This window comes from Psammomys obesus, unplaced genomic scaffold (genome assembly GCF_907164565.1).
Source record: "Psammomys obesus unplaced genomic scaffold, mPsaObe1.curated_primary_1811, whole genome shotgun sequence".
Classification (NCBI taxonomy): Eukaryota; Metazoa; Chordata; class Mammalia; order Rodentia; family Muridae; genus Psammomys; species Psammomys obesus.
This window is the reverse complement of record NW_026596064.1, coordinates 9356494-9366152: the sequence shown is the minus strand read 5'-3', so window position 1 is coordinate 9366152 and position 9659 is coordinate 9356494. Positions and strand designations below refer to the sequence as shown.

Below are 9659 nucleotides of genomic sequence, written 5' to 3'. Positions count from 1 at the left end.
GGGAAGTGTAATGAGCACATACTTCAGCCCCAAAGTTCCTTTGTACTCCTATGCTTTCCTTGTTCAGGCACCCAGAGATATGCTATCAAGACGCATTACCTTGCAGTTCCTCATATTGGTGACTCTTAGGACCATATCATATGTATATCATTATTATTTTTTATTGTCGAAGCATGTTTGTGGGACGGAGAGATGGCTCAGTGGTTAAGAGCACTGTCTGCTCTTCCAAAGGAAGTGTTCAATTCCCAGCAACGACATGGTGGCTCACAACCATCTATAATGAGCCCTGGTGCCCTCTGCTGGTGTACACACACATGCAGGCAGAACACTGTATAAATAATAAATAAATACGTCTTAAAAAAAGGTTTCCTTATCCCTTGTCACTTTGTCTTTGTCATGACTTGTAAAAAAAAAAAAAAAAAAAAAAAAAAAGAAAAAAGATGTTCTTGCAGGGGGATTAATATTATTTAATATTTCCTGGGACTTAAGACTCTATATAAGGAGTTCCCAACCTGGCAGGAAGAGGCACCTCCATTGTAATCTCCTGGACCAAGGTACCATTTGGTTCATGTCTAAGTGGTGACACTGACTCAGCATAACAGTGAAGGTGGTGTGGATTGGCCAGGCTGATGGAACTCTCCACAGGACTGTGAGAGGTAGGGAGGATATATATGGCACTCATGGATTAAACAAACACCTAGCTAACTGCTCTCCTCGGAATGGCTTTCATCTCAGAAAACCAAAGGTCCAGTTTTTGAAATTATTTTCCACATACAAAGATTCAAATCACTAATACATTAGTGTTTCTGGTTCAGGGCAAAAGCAACCAGTGATGATAACACATCTAAAATTTTAAACTTTTAAATGACTACCAAAGTATGGCTTCTCGGTGGACATGGTGGTGCATACCTTTAATCGCAGTACTCAGGAGTATAGGCAAGCAGATCTTTGGAGGTTCAAGGCCATCCCAGTCCACACTAGAAAGTCCTAGGTCAGGCAGAGCTAGTAAAGAGACAGCCTGTCTCAAAACAAAACAAAGCAAAACAAAAATAATCAAAGAAACAAAATAAAATTGATCAAAATCTGGCTTGTTTTCCAGCTATGCATTCTGAGACTCTTCCATGTTGTTGTTGGCATCACTGGTCCACTACTAAAGACTTCGTGCTGGTATTCCAGCCTGAGGATAGAAACCACCGTGTGTTTCTTGCTTTTTTTTCTTTTTTTCTTGGTACATATTTTGTTTCTGCAAGATTTGGGGATGCTACAAGCGAAGTTGCTGTGAGTACTGGATGTAAATCTCTGTATAAGTGCATGCCTTTGTTTTTCTTAGGTAGACACTTAGGAATGAAATGGCTGGATCAAAGAGAGTTCTACATTTAGTATATTTTAAGAAACTGTAATCATGCGATGGTGGCACACACCTTGATCCCAGCACTCAGGAGGCACAGGCAGGTGGGTCTCTGAGTTTGAGGCCAGCCTGGTCGACAGAGCTAGTTCCAGGACAGTCAGGACTATGTAGGGAAACCTGTCACACTGCTATTTTCAGCTTCATCCCAGTCACCCTGAAGATGTACAGCAGAGTGTCTTGGCTTTCCAGGTGCTTATGCACTACTGTGCATCTTCTTTCTTTGTGAAATGTTTTCATTTGTTTGTTTGGTTGGTTTTTTGAGACAGGGTTTCTCTGTGTAGCCCTGGATGTCCTATAACTAGATTTGTAGACCAGGCTGGTTTTGAGCTCACAGAGATTTGCCAACCTCAGCCTTCCTAGTGCTGGGATTAAAGACATGCACCACTATGCCCAGCTATAAAATATTTATTCATATTTGTTATTTGTGTTTTTAATTGGATCATTTGATTTTGTATAAGCAGAGTTTTAGCAATAATTGTACTATAGCATAAATATTATACTGTCTTGAGATTTCATCTTCCAAACAACTTTGTCCAAATCCATTTAAGTTTATTTTATGTGTGTAGACATTTTACCTATATGTGTGTCTGCGTACCATGTTGTACATTCCTAGTGGAATCCAGCAGATATCATCAGATCCCCTGGACTGGAATTATAGATAGTTATGAGCCATTATGTGGGTGCTGGGAATTGAACCTGAAAGAGCAGCCAGTGTTCTTAACCTCTGAACCACCGCTCCTACCCCACATCCTTTTCAATTCAGCCTCACTTAAAATTTCAGGATACGGGCAAAACACAGCCACGTTCTTTGCCAGAATGATATGAATGCCCTCTAACCCAGATTCTGATAGAGTCCTTGTGTCCTCTGAAAGCTTAAGAGCGTACCCCTTACTTTCTTCATTTCTAACCATGTTCTGTTTCTGAATCTCACCAGGAAGAGTCACTAAGCACTGCTCATAATTTTATAGGGCTAGTCCAAACTCTCGATTACCCTTGCAATATTCAGAAGGCCTCAGAACTGTGGGTCAGGTTTCTCAGAAGCAGGAACATAATGCAGCTGGCTGGTCAGGTTGTGTCCATAGGCAAGAAGCACACGCTTAAGGGAATTTTAATACAGAGCATGGCTGCTCTGGCAAGAGATCACATCCAAAGACCTTCTAGGTCTCTGTGATCTGGCTGGAATTTGGTAGTGGCACATACCTTTAATCCCGGAAGACACAGGCAAGCATATCTCTGAGTTCAAGGTCAGCCTGGTATAGAGCAAGTTTCAGTAAAGAAAAGCTTAGGTCCAGGTGTGGGTAGTACATACCTTTAATCCTAAATAATGAAGGTAAAGTTAGTTTGCAGAAGGAAGCACCCATATTTAAAAGTGATGTCAAATTGAATAGCAGGAAAAGTGACGAATCAGAGAAAGATTTGACTGAATAAGATACATCCAACTCTCACAAGAAAAGAGGAAAGGGAAGCTACGTAAGGGAGCAGCAGAGAGAATGATAGAGAGAGGAAGCAGTTTTGCAGAGAGAGGTTGAAGAGAGAATGAGAAGAAGGAGCCAGAAGTTTAGAACAGATTGCCAAAGAAAGTATGAGGCCAAGCTAGCAATTCAGTCAGAAGCTGAGAAGCCAGTCTGAATCATTCATCTTGGGGAGGAGTTTGAGCCAAGACAGCCAAATTGAACCAGCCAGCCAGAGTTCAGAAAGAACTAGAAAGGGTGAGCTTATTCAGCAGTAAATCTCAGAGGCTGAAAACATTATAGGCCGAGAGTAGATTGTGTGGAGGCTACAAGTTTCCAGGATAAGGCCTAGGTTAGCAGACAGAGGCAGTAAGCCTCCAAGCTGACAATTACATCACGTGAATAAAAGCTCCTTTTACACACATATAAGTGAATGAACAAGCTCACCAGACTGTCATCTCTCCCACCTTTCAATCCATTTGGGACCTAAGGGTCTGCTAGGAATCTGTGCAAAAGCTGCTTTTAAACAAGTGCTCTGATACCGTGACATGATCTGATTACTCAACTCTCCACTAACTGACTAACAAGATAGGGAATACAGTGTGAATACTCTGAGTAAAACAATGATTTACTACACTTGTCCAGCTTTAGTGTGATTTTACCATACTACTTAGGATGGCACATGCTTTTAAAGAAATTTTCCATTCAATATTTCCAGGCCCAATTCACTGTGACCTGTAGTGAAATGTCCAGTTCAGTGCAGTTGTTTTAGCATCTTGACAAAAAAATGTTCACTGAATTGCTCTCAAATTTTTATTGAAAAATCAAGTATCCTTGTATTGGTGGGTCTATTTGTGTGGTCACCGAGCTGTTTTGTTTGTTTGCTTTTGCTTTTGTTTTTAGTTGACCTATTTTTCTGTCGTCACGCCAAGTCACCATTTATTGAATGTTAGCTTTATCATAAGTCCTGATACCAGGTAGTATTGGTCATTCTTTTTAGGAAGGTTTATTTGAGTTTCTGTGCCTTTTGTATTGCCTTATGAACTTTAAACTCAGTCTGTCCATTTCTTCTTACAAACATCTGAGGGCTGGTTATGAAGCTCAGTTGGTAGATTGCTCGCCTAACACACACACTTTGGGTTTGATTCACATCACCACGTAAACCACACTGATACATATACCTGTAATCCCAGCATTTGCGAGATAAAGACAAGAAGATCAGAAGTTGAAAGCCACCATCATTCAAATACAGAGTCAAGTCTAGTCTGTGATACAGAGACCTTGTTTAAATATACGCACCCATACCCACACATCTAGGGAGAGTAAGGAAACCAACATTTCCAGTTGCATTTTACACGCTGTCATATTTAACCATTAACAAAAATCTAAGATTTAGTCATTATTCTTATCGCTTTTTTTTTTTTTTTTTTTTTTTTTTAAAGATGAAGATCCAAGTCTCATACAGGTTTTGGAATCTCATTAACGACAATAAAACTCGAACCAAAGTCAGCTGGAATTTGTGCTGTAGTGCTCGAAATCGAAGATCTAGCTGGCCAGCCAGTCTCGACAGAAGCACATGGGGAGGCTCTCACAGGTAAAGTCTGGTGTTTGGGTTAGCGATGTGCACCGTAAACTCAAAGCTAGCAAAGCTGAATAGACTTACAGCTAACAGCCAATAGAGGAGATTAAACAGAATCATAAATTGCATTCAGTTAACTGAGATGAAGAAAGAAAAGGGGAGAAGACAATAAAAAATAAACTGAGCAAGGAGAATCAGCAAGACGATAGATTTAAATGTAGCATAGCAATAATCACACTAAATGGAAATAGTCTAAACTCATAAGTTCAAAGCAAATGTAATAGGCTTAAAGGGAAAAAAAAGGTTAAATTGTTTATTATTGTTTCTGTGTGTGGGTGTTTTGCTTGCATGTGTGTCTGTGTATCATATGTATGCAGTGGGAGGAACTAGAGTTGGAGATGGTTGTGAGCTGCCATGTTGGTGCCAGAAATTGAAATTGGGTCCTCTGGAAGAACAGCCAGTGTTCTTAAGTGCTGAGCTGTCACCTCAGCCTCTGCAGCAGACTTCTCAAAAATTAATTTAAAATAATTAAATTAAATATTATAGTGATGATAATAATAATAATAATTGTTAATTATGGGGGCATGTGTGTGGAGGTTGGAGGACAGTGTTTGGGAGTTGGTTCTAGCCATATGCCTTGCTGAGACACAGCATCTCTTGTTTCTGCCACGATATGGAATACTCCAGGCTAGCTAGCTCACAGTCTTAGAGGGGAGTCTTCTGCCTCTGCCCCCCCCCCCATGTCACTGTAGGATCGGGATTACCGCTATATGCCAATGTCTCTGGACTTCTATGTGTAGTCTGGGGTTGAGCTCGGGCTGCCAGGCTTGCATAGCGTGGGCTTTTACCTGCTGAGCCGAATTGGTGTTGTAAAGTAGCGTAGACCTTCAGTGACTGGGGGGGAGTCTGGGTGAAAAGTATGTGGGATTATGATGACTTGTGTGATGATTTTTGCATAACTTTGGAATTACAGATTTAATTTAGAGAATGACCATTGTATCTTTTTAAATGCGACATATACCTGTAAAAATTCTTCTCTTCTTCTTTCTTGAACTCTTGTAAGCCTGAACTCTAGCAGAGGCAAGAGACCTGCGTTCCCATCCACGTCCACCCTGTATTTGACATGACCCATCTGAGCCTATTTTATGTTAGGGAGAAGGGAGCAGGGACTATGTGTATGTGCACATGCATGTTCGTGCTCATACTCGTTAGTGTATGTGCAGTGTGTCTGTAAAGGCCAGAGGTCAACCTCAAGAGCTGTTTCTTAGGTGCTGCCTACCATTTTTTGAGACTGGGTTTCTTACTGGCCTGCAGGTTGCCAAGTAATCTAAACTGGCTGCTCAATGATCCATAGAGATTCTCCTGTCTTCAGCTCCTCAGTGCTGGGATTACAGGTGTGCCTCACGACACCTGGCTCTTTTATGTGGGTTCTAGGTACCAAATTTACACCCCATGCTTGCATGGTGTCCACTTTTCCTGTTACTGTGATAAAACACTGACTAACAGCAACTTGGAGGAAGAAAAGATTTATTTGGCTTACACTTCCATGTCATAAGCTATTATCGAAGGAAGTCGGGGCAGGAACCTGGAGGCAGAAACTGAAGTAGAGATCTCGGAGGAATGCTGCTTACCGGCTTGCTCAGTTTCCTTTCTTATACAACCCAGGACCGTCTGTGTTCGGGGATGGCACTACCCCCGTTTTACTATTCCACTTGCCTCTTCACCTCCAAAAAATGACTTTTGTCTTCATCCAATGGTTAAAAACGATGCTACAATGGTTTCTAGTACAGTTTTCAAGAGCAATTTTAGGCGCACAGAAAAAGCTAGGATCATAGCTTTCGACAGACCTATCTCTGTGCGTGCTTAGCCTCCTTAGCAACATCTGGATGAGTGACGTGTTGTTACAGTCTACACGGGGCATCATTACGTTATCAGTTAGAGACAGGTTAACATTAGGGCTCACTCTTGGTGTTAAACATTGACCGTACTTAGGCCAGAGCACAGTGACATGGATTCTCCATGACGGTACGCACATAGTGGTTTGACTGCCCTGAAAGCTCTCTGCATTCTCCCACCGCAACATCCCCTATCGTGGGATCCACATGTTTACTCTCATCGTGTCGTCAGCGCTTCAGAATGTTTGTGCTGGCTGGTCTAAGAAGCAGTGTCCAGTTGGAACCCCTGCTGCCCACGTCCTCAGTGCCATGTCAGTGCATCTCATTGTTCTGTTTCGTTTTTAACATTTTAGTCTTTAGTGAAATTAGTCTTAGTGAAATTTTAGTCTTAGTGAAATTCAGATCTCAGTGCCTTGTTTACAGATCTTTTGTCTTTCTTCTGATCATCTATATTCTTTGCACGGTTCTTTAAAAAAACAACATCATCATCCCACCTTTTCGTTCATTTGGTTGGTTTTTGTTTTTTTTTGAGACAAGGTTTCTCCATGTAGCCTTGGCTGTCCTGGCCTTGCTTTGGAGACCAGGCTGGCCTGGGATTCATAGAGATCCACCTGCCTCTGCCTCCCTGAGCACTGAGATTACCAGCAGGCAGCACCATACCCCTGCTCATCTCACCTTCTTTTAACCTTGAAGTTGGCCTGAGGCTGGGATCAGCCAATGAGATTAAGGAGAGAGTTTCCAGTTAGAATACCTTCCAGATCCTCCTCCTCTGCTTTCTGTTCTTGTTCCTTCGGCTTTTCCCTTCTTGATGTCTTCCAGCTCTGCAAGAAAAGCCAAGGTATCATGATTGTAGCTCCCCTCTGAAGAGTCCCCATCTTCTTCCTCTGTGAGAGGATTATGGGCATAAAGCTTGGCAGCAGGAATCTGGTCTATTCCAGGCTTCTTTACACTGAAGAGGAAGTTGTACGTTCTCAGGTTGGTTGATCTCTATTTTTTCCCTTGCAGCAGCTCTCTGTCTCTGTTACTCTGTCCTTGTCTCTCTCTCTTTTAGCTCCCTCCTGAAGTCGTGGTTTTGAACATCTTCAGGGAGCAGGCATCCTGTGTAGTTTGTCTGTATTTTATCTTTGTTTGAGAGGGAAGGTCTCTGCTTTGAGATGTGGCTCAAATCTTCTCCTCTTCCTCATCTACCTCTTGCAGGTTCAAACGTTGGCCTGGCTGCTGTTGTCCTCTTTTCTTTCTGGTGGTAGTTCAACACTTTAATTTCAGAGGATCATCCACATACCATTGCAACTCTTAGTATCTCATTGTTTTTAACTTGTAATTGTTACCAAGGGCCACTTTGTAAAACTCCTGTTGGCTGAACTGTCACAATTCCAGTAACTAAATAATTTGGTTTCTAGAATAAGAATAACTTGTTTCTCTAGATTCTGGACTGCCCTTCCCCTGTAACCCCAGTGATGGCCTCCAGGAGAGAGGCCATCATTCTCACCCAACAGTCTTGAATTGACTCATTAGTTACCTCTGACAGTGGCCAACTGTGGGCCAAAAAGGGAAACTCTTTAGCTTCCTAACCCATCATCTCTTCTCTGCCCTCTACCTACCTTGGCTGGTAAGAGGATAGCTGGCTTCAGTTCTTACAGAGACCTCCTTCTGCAAGTTTCCCTTCCAAGTAAAGGCCTGTGCCAACAGCAAGTTGCTCACCCCCCTGTCTATTATCCTTCTCATGGGCATCTCAGTAGTTCTCCTGTGGCACCTGATGTTGAGCGCCACTTTATATGCCAATGTACCATCTGCCTGTCATCTTTGCTGAGGTCTTCTGAGGGCTCCATGGGTCCCCAGTTACAAACCTTTAGAAACTTTGGTGCAGTGGTTCTCAACCTTCCTAATGCCGCAACCCTTTAATATTATTCCTCATGTTATGGTGACTCCCAATGATAAAATGATTTTCATTGCTGCTTCATAACTGTAATTTTGCTACTGTTATGGTTCATAATGTAAATATCTTATATGAGGGATATCTGCTATGTGACCACTGTGAAAGGACCATTCGACACCCACTGGGGTCACCTCTCACAGTGGGAAACAATGCTCTGATACCTAGGACTGCGGTGTTACCAGCTCCATGATTTGGAAGGAAGTAAAGCAAAGCCCCTCAGGACAAAGTAATATATGAATTTTCCAATGACTGAAAGGCTGTTTGCTACTTGGGGCCATCTGTGGAGACGAGCAGTGGGGCCAAGCTTGGCTTGCCATCTTCAGTCAGTTGAGTCTCTTAACATCCTAGTATTTGAGGTCCAGCACCACAGTGCATGCTCAGGGAAAGGGGTGGCACTTGCTGGAACCTGATCTGAGGAGATTGCTCATGACCTCCAAGTGGCTCCAGAGCCTCAATATCTCCAAGCCAGCTCTGTCGGTAAGCCACAACATTGACAGCACAGTCCAAAGGCAGACCTGAAGTCTGTACCATGCAGACCATGATCATAGAGATGGGGTGGCTATTCTGGGATGAAATAAATTCTGCAGCAGCCTGGGGAATTAAGGAGATAAAAGTGAGGATTACATGGGATGGAAGAGTATGATGAGAGTTAGAGATAGATGGATGGATGGATAGATAGATAGATAGATAGATAGATAGATAGATAGATAGATAGATAGATGATAAAGCATCCTTAGTAGGGAGAGATTGTTTTTGTCCTTTGACAAGAGCCATCAAGAGCTGGAAAGATGGCTCACAGGTCAAGTGCACTGGCTGCTCTTCCAGAGGTCCTGAGTTCAATTCCCAGCAACCACATGGTGGCTTATAACCATCTATAATGAGATCTGGTGTCCTCTGCTGTCATGCAGGCAGAACAATGTATATGTAATAAATAAATAAAATAAATAATAAAAAAAGCCACCCAAGAATGGAGAAGGCTGTTGGCTAAAGGAGCCAGGAGCAGGCTCAGAAGTACTGTTCTCAGAAGTAGTGTTCAGAAGTACTGCCTTCTCGAATTTTGCCAGAGATGCTCTCAACATAGACTCAAGACTTAGCCCATCAGGGTCTCTCCCATGGTGGGGATGCCTCGTACTTTCTAGGGATGAAAAGTAGTATCAAGGGGAGAGGCAGGCAGGGCATGATGGCCTTTTCAGCACGGCACCTGAGGCTGTGTGTCAATACGGACCCAGACACGATCCAATGTGGTCAGGCCCCTCTGCATCTCCCATGCTGAAAATGGGGTGAAGGAGTCAGCCACTATATGCTGGCCGTGGGGAGCTCAGGAATACAAGTTTTGGCCTTTTTTGGAATGGGTCCTTGTTGCCGGCATTCCGAGGGAGCTTGCTCACAT

The 9659-nt window shown here is 42.8% G+C and overlaps 1 pseudogene; it reads right to left on the bottom strand.

Moving 5' to 3' along the window:
* Positions 1–6721: 6721 nt before the first annotated feature.
* Positions 6722–8162, bottom strand: LOC129689818 (spliceosome-associated protein CWC15 homolog; annotated as a pseudogene).
* Between the last annotated feature and the right edge of the window lie 1497 nt (positions 8163–9659).